Here is a 14242-nt window from a genome sequence, read left to right as displayed (position 1 = left end):
GTAAATGAGATCCACAATTAATTATTTAATTACTCAGTAAAGAATAGAAAGAAAATTCTGAGAGTCATCTGGAGACTTTTCCAAAAATAAATGTAATGTCAGGTTACTACGTAATACATTGGATTAACTGAGTAACTTCTGCAGATCGTTTGAATCAATGAAAAAATTCAAGTAATGAAAACATTTCAATGAACTAGCAACAAGTAAAGGCTTCCCTGGTGGCTCAGATGGTAAAGAATCCACTTGCAGTACAGGAGACCTGGGTTTGATCCCTGGGTTGGGAAGATCTCCTGAAGGAGGGCTTGGCAACCCACTCCAGTATTCCTGCCTAGAGAGTCCACATGGACTGAAGAGCCTGGCGGGCTACAGTCCATGGGGTCACAAAGCATTGGACATGACTGAGCACAGCACACACAGCAACAAGTAACGCTTTATAGTCTGAAGGGAAGGGAAGCCTACAGTTTAAGGGTAAGAGTACCCTTTGTGGGTCAGCCCTTGGCAAGAGTTTTGATAGTATTTGTGCAAAGATGAAGACTGCTCCAATGCAGATGCTGTGATTCAAGTGAGAGTCCAGAGTTTTGAGTAATTTCTGGTGAATTTTTCCATCCCCTCCCTCCTTCCCCTAAAAACTCACAGCATTATGACTGTTATCTGCCAGAGGACCAGATCATCCCTCATGTGGCTCTGTACATCCCTGTCTTTTTAACCCTACCTTCTACTGTTCTCGATCTTTTGAAACCTTTTCATTATACACATATCTTCATTTTCTTCTGCGAATATTCCCTTTATCTCCTGCTATTACCAAACTCGAATGTCTCCTTGTAGACATTGCTTCTTCTGTAGCCCTCTTTCATCATGATGGGTTTTCTTCTTTTTTTGGGCCTAGAGATGGAAGAGGGGCTTCCCTGGTGGCTCAGAGGTTAAAGCGTCTGCCTGCAATGCAGGAGACCCAGGTTCAATCCCTGGGTTGGGAAGATCCCCTGGAGAAGGAAATGGCAACCCACTCTAGTATTCTTGGCCTGGAGAATCCCATGGACAGAGAAGCCTGGTGGGCTACAGTCCATGGGGTTGCAAAGAGTCGGACATGACTGAGCAACTTCACTTACCTAGAGATGGAAGAAGTACCATCCTTCTTATTGCTGCTTCCAGTCAATCCACCCAACCTCCTATTTAAACAAACAAATACATCTTTGTATCTCATGTTGTCAGATTTTACCTGCCCTATACTTGTTTGCAGCCATTTACCCTCCTGAATCCCTTCCTCTTACTCCTGAAAGATTTTACCAACACTCTCTTATTAACATTATTCTTGTTGAGAAAGTAATCTTTAAACCAGAGAACATCCCCTAACATCTGGAAGCTAGTTTGTTACTTTTTTATTGAATTATAATTAACATGCAATATTCTATTAGTTTCAGATGTACAACATAGTGTTTCAGTATTTTTATGCATTATGCAGTGATCACCACAATAAGTCTAGTTACCATCTGCTATGTTCCTTTTTTATTGGATAATAAACAATCTCAGAAAATATCAACCTCAGACTCTCAGACTATGATAAAGGAGAGAAAATAAGGCTACTTTATAACTTTATTTAAAACACCAAATACCTTTTGTTTCCACTAAAATGAGTAATTACTGCATTTTTTCCCCCAGTTATAGCTTTAGCCTTGCTTAAGTCTGCCCTCCCTAGAAAGATTTATTGAAGTCCTCAGTTACAGATTTGTTCCCACTTTCTGACACCATCCAGTCTAGAGTGACACTGGCTTTCTTACATCCTTCCTCAAGGCCTCAACTGAAGTCCAGATGCTATCATTTGTTTCTGTGCATACCCTTTTACTGAGATAGTCCATGACTGCCCATGATTTATACTCTCTTCATGCAATGAGTGAGAACCCTAACTTGTTCAAATACAAGTGTGAACTTTGGAGGGCATTAACATTGTCCGAATTCTCACTGATATCAGCATCACATTCTGACCTCTTGACCACCCCCCACACTGTCTTTAATTTTTCAGTGGCTTTTGTCTTCTACCTTATCACAGGCACCATCTTATTGCCATTCTCTTCACCTTGTAGTTATCAATAGCTTTGATTCAATTCATAGCCTTGATTTCATTTATCTCACTTTCAGACTGCTTCCTCCTATATTCCTAACTCTTTCCTCCTAGTAAACTGAATTAACAACTCTTCTATCACATGGAAGGAGAAGACAATGGCACCCCACTCCAGTGTTTCCAGCCTGGAAAATCCTATGGACAGATTTTATTTTAGCTACAGTCCATGGGGTCGTGAAGAGTCGGACATGACTGAGCGACTTCACTTTCACGCATTGGAGAAGGAAATGGCAGCCCACTCCAGTGTTCTTGCCTGGAGAATCCCAGGGACGGGGGAGCCTGGTGGGCTTCCGTCCATGGGGTCGCACAGAGTCGGACGCGACTGAAGTGACTTAGCAGCAGCAGCAGCAGCATCACATGGAAATTTTCATTCAGTTAATAATTCACCTTTTCATTATCCCTTAACTTGTTTTATCTTCACTTGCATTATTGTATGTCATTGTACAACTCAAATTCTGTAGGTTCCTTGTACAAAACTCAAATTTTACTTAGTTCCTTGCACACACTCTCAATTCTTTTGCCCCTTACTCCTTTTTCGTGTTTACTTGGCTAAATAACCACTCTGGTTAAATCTGTCTCCCATCTTCTGTGCCTATGCCTGTCCTGCTGAATGCCACTGGGAAAAAAGCATGAAACTGTGTACTAATTGGTCTCACTTTAAATTCATGACCACTGTTTGAAAATGGGACTATACCAGCCACTCCTGCTCTATTGTGTAAATTCTTCTCTCTTTTCTGGATTATACTTAATTCTCTCTCCTTACACCTCCAGATCCTTTCCTTACACCTCCAGATCCTTTCCTTTATCCTTGCTTTTAACTGATTATCTAGCTTCTTATTTTACTAAGAAAGTTGGAGTAATTGAGAGAGAATTTCCTCCACCATAAGAAGTTACTTGCATGCCTTGTACGCCTCCCCCACCATGTCTCTACTTTCCTTCCTGTAACTAGCAAAAAGAACTCACTATGCTGGTGCCTCAGACAACAAAGAATCTGCCTGCAATGTGGGATACCTGGGTTCTATCCCTGGACTGGGAAGGTTCCCTTGGAGAAGGGAATGGCTACCCACTCCGGTATTCTTGCCTGGAGAATTCCATGGACACATGGGTTCATGGGGTTGCAAAGAGTCAGACACGACTGAGTGACCAAGCACAGGCCATGATTCTTGAACTCTAGACAGGAAAAAGAAAACTAAAACACTTCACTATGACCGTCAGTCTTAACATAACACAAACTGATATTGCAGTCTGATTCTTATTGGATTTTTTGCCAGTAGTTGAAATTTCATGGCATACTGAGAAGCAAAAATATCTTGGGGAAATTCACACTTTTAAAATTAAAAAAACAATAACAAAAGTAATAGTGTTTTTGTTGATGCCAGTGTCATGAGCCACAAGATAAATTTCAGCATCTGAAAATTTTTTTTAATGTCTTAGCTGTTGATTGAATATTTAAATTTTTTGCTGTGGTTTTATTATGCCTATAATACAGTGCTTTTGGTAATATGCTGCCTCTGGTTCCTTTGAATCCCAAGGTTTTGCTAATCGTAAATAGTACAGTCTTTCTTGTCCTTTTGGTCCAAGATATAATAAAACACACTGTTGGAAGATATGTTCCTTTACATAGGCCAGTACAGTGCTGGCACTATGGGCTGCATAGATGCCACTCTTCCCTATTCCTTCTTCTCTTTTGTGTTCAGTATGGCCTGAGGGTAACAAATTATAGTATGAAAAATATAGCTCCACAGGGAGAGCCGTCTATAGGGTCCTCTCTGATTGGCCCTTCTCAGCTGCAGCTGGGCTTGTTCTCATAACCTCACTGTGGGGCTCAAGGAGGCTGTTGAGCTAGGAAGAGTTCACTGCCGCTGTCCTTGGGGGATTGTTTGACATAACTTGGCTACCTTCCATTCCAGGTGACAGCTCCTGAAATAGAGCAGGCATTCTTCAAAATATGCAAATAGCCTTCTTATAGCTATCTCTGCCTATTACCTGCTTGGCTTTATTGCGTAATTTTCAGTTTGCTAGAGTACAGGAGTCATAGTCATGCCTTGTTTGCTTATGGTACTTTCCTTCTGTTAATATATAAGGTCTTTCTTTATTCTTCTTTTTAAGAGATAGAGTAGTGCCACAATTGCCAAGCATTAATACATGAATTAATTAGGTTGAATTATTATTGTTTGCAAGGAAAGACAACATATGTTTTGTACCGTTGCTCCGCCATTCCCGATGTCCTCACTGCTATCCAAGATGGCGGCTACTACTCTTCTTCCTTGGGGTTACTGCTACAGTTCTACGTAAGGAGACACCCCGCTTTGCTTCTGTAATCTGTTTCATTTTCCTCATGTTTGGCTGAGCTGAGCTGGGACAGAAGCACAGGGGAGAATATCAGACAAGAATTGGTCCCTCGGTACTTGCAGTCCTTATTCTGTTTAAAGTTAAAGGCTTTCTTCTACTGGGATTTATTTTAAGTGTGAGTGGGAAGAAAGTACAACACTGAGAGGCTTGAGAACCTCGGCTTGGTTCTTAACTGGTCCTGGTTCTTAACTGGTCCTTCAGTTCAGTTCAGTTCAGTCGCTCAGTCGTGTCCGAGTCTCTGCGACCCCATGAATCGCAGCAGGCCAGGCCTCCCTGTCCATCACCAACTCCCGGAGTTCACTCAGACTCACGTCCATCGAGTCAGTGATGCCATCCAGCCATCTCATCCTCTGTCGTCCCCTTCTCCTCCTGCCCCCAATCCCTCCCAGCATCAGAGTCTTTTCCAATGAGTAAACTCTTCGCATGAAGTGGCCAAAGTACTGGCGTTTCAGCTTTAGCATCATTCCTTCCAAAGAAATCCCAGGGCTGATCTCCTTCAGAATAGACTGGTTGGATCTCCTTGCAGTCCAAGGGACTCTCAAGAGTCTTCTCCAACACCACAGTTCAAAAGCATCAATTCTTTGGCATTCAGCTTTCTTCACAGTCCAACTCTCACATCCATACATGACCACAGGAAAAACCATAGCCTTGACTAGATGGACCTTTGTTGGCAAAGTAATGTCTCTGCTTTTCAATATGCTATCTAGTTTGGTCATAACTTTCCTTCCAAGGAGTAAGCGTCTTTTAATTTCATGGCTGCAATCACCATCTGCAGTGATTTTGGAGCCCAGAAAAATAAAGTCTGACACTGTTTCCACTGTTTCCCCATCTATTTCCCATGAAGTGATGGGACCGGATGCCATGATCTTCGTTTTCTGAATGTTGAGCTTTAAGCCAACTTTTTCACTCTCCACTTTCACTTTCATCAAGAGGCTTTTGAGTTCCTCTTCACTTTCTGCCATAAGGGTGGTGTCATCTGCATATCTGAGGTTATTGAGATTTCCCCCGTCAATCTTGATTCCAGCTTGTGCTTCTTCCAGCCCAGAGTTTCTCATGATGTACTCTGCATATAAGTTAAAGAAGCAGGGTGACAATATGCAGCCTTGACGAACTCCTTTTCCTATTTGGAACCAGTCTGTTGTTCCATGTCCAGTTCTAACTGTTGCTTCCTGACCTGCATACAAATTTCTCAAGAGGCAGGTCAGGTGGTCTGGTATTCCCATCTCTTTCCGAATTTTCCACAGTTTATTGTGATCCATGCAGTCAAAGGCTTTGGCATAGTCAATAAAGCAGAAATAGATACTTTTCTGGAACTCTCTTGCTTTTTCCATGATCCAGCAGATGTTGGCAATTTGATCTCTTGTTCCTATGCCTTTTCTAAAACCAGCTTGAACATCAGGAAGTTCACGGTTCATGTATTGCTGAAGCCTGGCTTGGAGAATTTTGAGCATTACTTTACTAGCACGTGAGATGAGTGCAAATGGTCCTTAACTAGTTGTAAAACCATAGGCAAAATTTTAATTGCACTAGGCTTCCACTTCTTTTTGGAAAAATGAGCAGCATGCTTAGATTATTTCTGAAGTTCTTTGGAGCTTTAAATTCCTATGTATTTAGGGCAGCAAGCTTCCTTTCATTATATTATTGATTTTAAGTTTTCTGTGTATTTTCCACTTTACATTTGATCCAATTTATGATATATACAGAAAGTGAGGTCAGAAATTTTATTTTGACACTTCCCTTTTTCTCTTTTCTACTGGAAGTATGATTCTGATTGCCAAATTGAATAATTATTTTCACACATATGTATATTTTCCTAATTTCTGCTTTCCATATGTTTTACACAATTTCTGGATAATGCAATCTCTTTTAATGAGTTTGTTCATTTTGAAAGAAAATATTTAGAGTCATAATCTCCAGCATTTTATTTTTCGCCAGCCCAGTCTAATTAGATGTCTAAAATTGGTTTTCCAAAATTTAATTTGCAAAATGCTCTCTGTGCTCAGTCGTGTCTGACTCTTTGCGGTCCTATGGACTGTGCCCTCCAGGCTCCTCTGTTCATGGGATTTTCCAGGCAAGAATACTGAGTGGGTTGCCCTTTGCTCCTCCAGGGGATCTTCCTGAGTCCGGGATTGAATCCATATCTCCTGGACTGCAGGTGGATCCTTTACCTCTGAACCATAAGGGAAATAATTCTTCCCAAATAATGAAATTTCATGTGAAAATAAGTCATATATGGAAATAAATCATATTAGAATAATGTTCTTCATGGACCAAGCCTGTACAGGAGGAGGACAGAAAATCGTGTTCAGAATGACGCTGAGCTCAGTACGAAGGAGTGCACAATTGGTAGTGGCTTCTACTAGAGCAGATAATTGCAGGAGCCTACCTCATCTGAAGGAGATATCTGAAACTAGAAATCCAACACTTGGGAATTTTATGATGACAACAGCCGATGAAAAGGCATACTGAGCTGAATAGCTTAGTTGCCTTATATTTATCAGATAAAATATGTGCTTCTGCTCCAACAGAGGTTGGTGTTGCTATGACAGGCTCATTAGTTACCTTCTGTCCCACGCTGTGATAAGATCATCATGGTACATATCATACTGACCTGGAGAAGGACTGACAATGAAGATTTTAAGTAGTGGATTTACTCATAAGTTTGTGTACAAAAATAAGACTCATGTTTCTAAAATGGGAGCAATTTCTGTATATAGAGTTAGGAGCACAGAAGAGTAGTAGATCTTAGGAAGCCAAAATGCATCTTTCACTAGATAATTTTTATAGGAGCCCAAGCCACCATATTTCCACCAAATTCCTCTGCTTTGGAGGAACTGATGATCTGCTGAAAATGTTGGAGTTTAGTTCTGTTATGTCAAAGATTATTTTCTTATTGTCTTCTTTGCAGTTGGCCTACAGAACTTTATGCTCAAGTAAATAATTCCAAGTTAAAACTTCTGAAGCCTGTTCACACACCAATTGTTTACTGGTTGAAATAAACAAAAGAGGAGAAATACCAGTTTTTCTTCAAATTCCTGACAAGGTTAAAGCAGGGATAAGGGACCATCTGCCTTTGATGGAAGACATTGTGCATATCAATTTGAAAATATGCTCTTGAAGAGCTTTTAAATCTATTCTATTCTGCACATGTGTGGAATAGGCATAGGCATATTATTGGATTGAGAAGTACATTAGGTAGATTACTTATGTGGTTCCTGAACTATAAATGAGGCTAAACCATCGTTAGGTTGCCAGAGTATTATGGAATATGTAAAAAGATATATCAGATTGCATTTCTTAATCATTGCTAGTAAAAACATGATTGAAAGTCATACTTTTCATAAGCCATTTGAGATGCAAAATATATTGTCTCTAAGCTGCCAGTCTAAAAGGAGGGTGACAATTAATCATAGGGCTTCTATTTTCCTAGTAGTAAGGTGTAAAGTTGGGACCAGTATTTAACTGTTTGAGACCTTAGAGAAGAAACTGGGGACAGCCACAAGGGGGCCCCATTTCTGTTCTTTTCTCATACAGTGTTCTATATATTGTCTTAATAAATGTTAACTATTTAAAGTATGTCATTATTCAGTGGATAGCACTTTTTTGTTATCATCCCTTAAATTCAAAACAGTTTCCCTATTGTATCATGCACTGCTCCATCCTCCTCTCTTTTCTATTGGTCTTTGTGACATCATTATTTAAATGTCATATTTTAGCACATAGACATTACAATCTTTTGTCAAATAGTCTTCATTGATATGGTCTCATCTAAAAAGTAACTTCATTCATGGTTTACATGATATGGGAGGAGGAAGTAATGAGTTTTATTGACTTCTAGAAATTTTAATTATTAACTATTGATTGCAATTAGTCCTCAGTTTTATGTATATAGGAGGAAAATGGTATAGATAGTCCAAAATAATAGTTCTTACCTCACTAGCATGTGAAATGAGTGCAATTGTGTGGTAGTTTGAACATTATTTGGCATTGCTTTCTTTGGAATGAAAACTGACCTTTTCCAGTCCTGTGGCCACTGCTGAGTTTTCTAAATTTGCTCACATATTTTTAAAGTGTGAAGCACTTTAAAAGCATCATCTTTTAGGATTTGAAATCCAAGGGATTTTATATGTAATTTGACAACAGGTAATTTTTAATTTCAATATTTATATTACTGTATAATCCAGCATAAATGTAATCCCATTATGAAGTTTGTCAGTATGTATCTATCATGTGCTAGTAAGGTAATTCTGAAAATCCTCCAAGATAGGTTTAAATAGTACATGAACCAAGAACTTCCAGATGTACAAGCTGGATTTGGAGAAGGCAGAGGAACCAGAGATCATATTGCCAACATCCATTGGATCATAGAAAAAGCAAGAGAATTCCAGAAAAACATCAACTTCTACGTCATTGACTATACTAAAGCTTTGACTGTGTGGATCACAACAAACTGTGGAACATTCTTCAAGAGATGGGAATACCAGACCACCTTACCTGCCTCCTGAGAAACCTGTATGCAGGTCAAGAAGCAACAGTTAGAACCGGACATGAAAAAACGAACTGGTTCCAAATTGGGAAAGGAGTACATCAAGGATGTATATTGTCACCCTGCTTATTTAACTTCTGTGCAGAGTACATCATGTGAAATGCCAGGCAGGGTGAAGCTCAAGTTGGAATCAAGATTGCCAGGAAAAATATCAATAACCTTAGGTATGCAGATTACACCACCCTAAAGACAGAAAGCAAAGAGGATCTAATGAGCCTCTTGATGAAGGTGAAAGAGAAGAATGAAAAAGCTGGCTTATAATTCAACGTTCAAAAAATGAAGAACATGGCATCTGGTCCCATCACTTCATGGCAAATAGATGGAGAAACAGTGGGAACAGTGACAGACTTTATATTTTCTTTATTTTCTTCCAAAATCACTGTGGGTGGTTACTGCAGCCATGAAATTAAAAGATGCTTGCTCTTTGGAAGAAGAGGTTTAAAAAGCAGAGACATCACTGTGCTGATAAAAGTCCGTCTAGTGAAAGCTATGGCTTTTCCATTAGTCATGTAGGGTTGTGAAAGTTGGACCATAAAGAAAGCTGAGCACCGAAGAATTGATGCTTTTGAACTTTGGTGTTGGAGAAGACTCTTGAGAGTCCCTGGGACTGCAAGGAGATCAAACTAGTTAATGTAAAAGAAAATTAACCCTAAATATTCTTTGCAAGGACTGCTACTGAAGCTCCAATACTTTGGCCATGTTATGTAAAGAACTGACTCATTGGAAGAGACCCTGATGCTGGGAAAGATTGAAGGCAGGAGGAGAAGGGGGCAGCAGAGGAGGAGATGGTTGGATGGCATCACTAATTCAATGAAAATGAATTTGAACAAACTCTGTGAGATAGTGAAGGCCAGGGAACCCTGGTGTGCTGCAGTCTGTGGGGTCCAAAGAATTGGACACGACTGAGTGACTGAATAACAACAGAATAATCCTACCAATTTAGACTCATTGTATTTCCACATTGTATTGCCAGTGTGCTTTGTGTGTGTGCATTTTTAAATGGTTTTCCCTAATAGCTCTTAGGAAATGGAAATTGTTTCATTTACTGCAATGGAATGGCTGCCCTACAATGTAGACTTCAGTTTTCCTTCCTTGCCTGTGTGCTGCTTATGGAATAAGTTGACAAAGGAGGTGAGAAAGCAGACAAGAATTGAAAGTCTAACATCTGTCCCATAGGCTATTGACAAAGCTGACAAGAGGTTGACTATCCTCAAAGGCAGTGAACGACACATACCCATGTTTTCCATATTGTTCCATGACTTGGTCTGGACCTTCACATGCAAGGTTCCTGCATAAGGAAAAGAAGTTTCTGATAGCTCTTTTGCTCTTAACTCTTGCTGTTAAAGAACTGCCAATTTGAGTCAGCTGGGGATAACATGGAAAGATAGTTTCGTTGCATGTGGATTATTTTCTTTTTGTTTTTTTCTTCTTCCCTTTCCTTCAACTTCACAGTATTGTTTCTTTTGGCTAATCTGGTGGATTCCTGGAAAGTTTATGGGACTTGCGGGAGTGTGTTGCCCTGAGGCAAATCTAGTTCAACTTCCTAGTTAAGGCACATTGGTCCTGGCTTATTGTGGAGTGGGTCTGGTTTTGGGCCCCCTGAGGAAGGGAGTATCCTGTCTTTCTTAATAATGAAGCAAAAAGATGACTCCAGAAGAGAATTGGCGGCCACCAACAGGGATGCTCTCCAGTTCTCCACTGATCCGTGCACCACCTCCTGGGCAGCTTTGTAAAATCTCTCATCAGTCTTCCTTGCAGTTTTGTTTATTCTGTGTTATTTTGTAAATGTTGTGACTGGTTAACCAGAGTCAGAAGGTTAGCGTAACTTCTGTTAACCCTGCAAAACTGTTTTGAAGTACGTACATATCTGCATACATGTAGATATATAGATATAGATATACATTTACCAACATTATATAATTGTCATTCAAATCACTGTGTCCCATCTTTATCAAGCTCCACAACACAAAAGATTCTATGATCCGCATACACACAGAGTTCTTCCGAGGACCTAGACCCCTAGGGAATGGGACTGAATGAGTGAGAAGGAGAGACTGAATATGTAAGATTTAATTTAAGATCTACTGATGCCTGTTGTTTTGGTAGAAACCACAGTAATGCATTTTTCTAAACTACATACGATGAACATGTTTATTTCAAAGCTTTCTACACTGTCTCTTGTGGAAGCACTGCAGAAAGTTACCATCAGGTAGTCATTCTCATACACTTTATTTTATTGACAGATGAAACAATATTTTGTGTTTCAGTGCCATTGTTTATTTCTTCCTTCAGCAAATGCCTATTTTATGCTTAGGACACTAAGCATTAGGACACTAGGCATTAGGCATTAGGACAAAACAAGAGTCGTCTCCTTGCTCATTTTCCCAAGTGGCAGGGAAGGCAATATAAATATGTGGCGTTGCAGCCTATGATGAGAGCATAAAGAAGCAGTCAGTTCAGTGGAGGTTTTGAGGGGGTAAGAGTCGGGGTGAGGATAGAGTAACAGACGGTTTCACAGAGGAAAGGCCGTGTAAAAGAAAGAGCGGATATTTTATAGTCACAAGGTCTCAGTTTGATATCCAGCACTTCCAGGTCCAGTTGTGGAGGCAGGGCCAAGTTCTTAACCTCTTGAAGCCCAAGTTTCTTCACTTTAAAATAATAACAGTAATTAGGCCAGCCACAGAGTGTTTCAAGGATTAAATATGAAACTACCTGTGTAAAACGTTTGCTGAAATACTGTACCCGTACAATGAGCCGTGCCATCATTTGGAGATTATGTCATTCCAAGATTACTTTGCTTTGGGAATGAGACTGAGTACCAGCAATGGCATCCTGAAAAGCTGGGGCACTAGGGAGTCTTGGGAGAATGGTGCACGCAAGAGTATGGTGGTTTGGCAGAGACTCTGGAACCTGACTCTGTGGGCTCCGATCCCTGGTCTCCCTTTGGCAAGTTATCTAAACTCACCGTCTCAGTTTCTTCATCAGTAAAATGGAGATAATAGTACTTACCATTTTATGTTGTGGTGGTGATTAATTGATTTAATTTTGTGTCGTATTTAGAAACAGTTCCTGGACATCATAAGCATGATTTAAATGTTTGGTTTGTTGAGCACTTGTATTCATTTTCTAGGGCTACTGTCAAAGTATCATAAAAGGGGGTATGTTAAAACAACACATTTATTCTCTCACAATTCTGGAGGCTAGAAATCTGAACCAGGTTGTTGGTAAGGTTAGTTCCTCCTGGGTGCTCTGGGGACAATGTATTCCCTGCCTCGCTCTTAGCTTTCAGTGTTGCTGGCAACCTCAGAGTTCCTTGGCTCATAGATGCATCACTTCAGTCTCTTCCTCTCTCATCACATGACATCTGGTGTGCTCTGCATCTCTTCTTCTAAGACAGAAGGGTCCACTCTATTCCAGTGTGACTTCATCTTAACTAATTACATCTGCAGTGACCTTATTTTCAAGTAAGGTCACAATCAGAGGTGCTGGGGGTAGAGGACATCAATGTATCTTTTGGGGAAGACACAGTACAATCCTGAATGGTATTGATTCAAAATATAACTAACACAGGCTTATCTCATCTGTGTGAATTGAGTAACTTAATATGTTATTAACATCTTCAGTATTGTATCTGTTTTGAATGTCAAAGATGATAGGGGATCATCTCACTTCCACGACGTCAGTTCTTGCCCTAGAGACCAGAAGATTTAGCAGCAGTTGCGCCTGAATTAATAACCTTAGACCCTCCACATTATAAACCATGGTGAGTGCCCTCAAAAGATGCTCGAGTAATAAGACTGTTTCTCACTTTTATGCCAGACACGCACTCTCTCTCTTTTTCTCTCTCTCTCTCTCTATGCTGATTGACCTGGTCCTTCCATACTTGGTTACTGCCACTAGCTTTGTGGCTCACCCATCCTATTTTTCTCTTTATCTTCTTACAACTGGCCTATTTTTAAAATTGTTGTCAGTTGTCATATTCTGAATTCAACAAATCCAAAACTAAAACTCATAACAGGACACTGCTGCTGCTGCTGCTGCTAAGTCGCTTCAGTTGTGTCTGACTCTGTGCGACCCCGTAGACGGCAGCCCACCAGGCTCCCCCATCTCTGGGATTCTCCAGGCAAGAACACTGGAGTGGGTTGCCATTTCCTTCTCCAGTGCATGAAAGTGAAAAGTGAAAGTGAAGTCGCTCAGTCGTGTCTGACTCTTTGCAACCCCATGGACTGCAAACCCATCAAATCTTGGCTCACATTCCAGCTCTGGCTCGGGGTCCCTTGGACAAATTATCTTACCTGTCTGAATTTCACTTTCCTTAGGTATAAAAAAAATAAATAATGTTTACAAAAGACAGCGCCTGGTCCACATTAGGCAGTTGCAGCTGTTAATGAATAAGTACATGAATAAACCAGATCTCATAGAGTTGTTGAGAAAATTAAATGAGATAATGAATGCACTGTGCTTGGAACATGGGAAGTTGTTAGTAAATGGCAGCTTTTATTCTCTTCTCTTTAATCCAGTTCCTTTTTAACTGCTTACATCTGTCAGTGTTTTGTTGTTGTTATTTTTTTTTTTTTACTAGATTTGAAGTCCTAGAGGTTTGTTTTTTTTTAATTAAAATTGCTTTTAATTATATTTTTGAATAGTTTATTTACAAAGTTGTGTTAGTGTCAGGTTTATAGCACACTGATTCAGTTATGCATATTCTTTTTCAGATTAATTTCCCACAGTATTGAGTAGAGTTCCCTGTGCCATACAGTATTGGCCACCCCAACATTTTATATATAGTAGTTTATGTTAATCCCAACATCCTAGTTTATCCTAACCCCTGTCTTTCCCCTTTGGTAACCATAAACTTGTTTTCTAAGTCTGTGAGTCTGTTTCTGTTTGGTAAATAAGTTCATTTGTATCTTTTTTTTTTTTTTTTAGATTTCACATATAAGTGGTGTCATATGGTATTTATCTTTCTCTGTCTAAATTACTTCTCTTAGTATGAAAATGTCTAGGGCTCGGTCCATGTTGCTGCAGATGGTATTATTTTGTTCTTTTTATGGCTAAGTATCATTCCATTATATGTGTGTACCACATTTTCCTTATCCATTCCTCTGTCAGTGGACATTTAGATTGTTTCCATGTCCAAGCTGTTGTAAATTCTGCAGTGAACATTGGAGTGTGTGTATCTTTGATTTACTTATTTTTTCATATATATTTTAGAGTTATGATTTTCT

At 39.8% G+C, this 14242-nt stretch overlaps 1 non-coding gene across 1 annotated transcript; it reads left to right on the top strand.

Moving 5' to 3' along the window:
• The first annotated feature begins 902 nt into the window (after positions 1 to 902).
• Positions 903 to 974, top strand: TRNAC-GCA. The gene has a single exon. It is a non-coding gene; the product is annotated as a tRNA-Cys (tRNA).
• Positions 975 to 14242: the final 13268 nt, after the last annotated feature.

Source organism: Bos indicus x Bos taurus, chromosome 6 (assembly GCF_003369695.1).
Source record: "Bos indicus x Bos taurus breed Angus x Brahman F1 hybrid chromosome 6, Bos_hybrid_MaternalHap_v2.0, whole genome shotgun sequence".
Classification (NCBI taxonomy): Eukaryota; Metazoa; Chordata; class Mammalia; order Artiodactyla; family Bovidae; genus Bos; species Bos indicus x Bos taurus.
The sequence above is the reverse complement of the archived record's forward strand: the minus strand, read 5'-3'. Positions and strand labels throughout refer to the sequence as shown.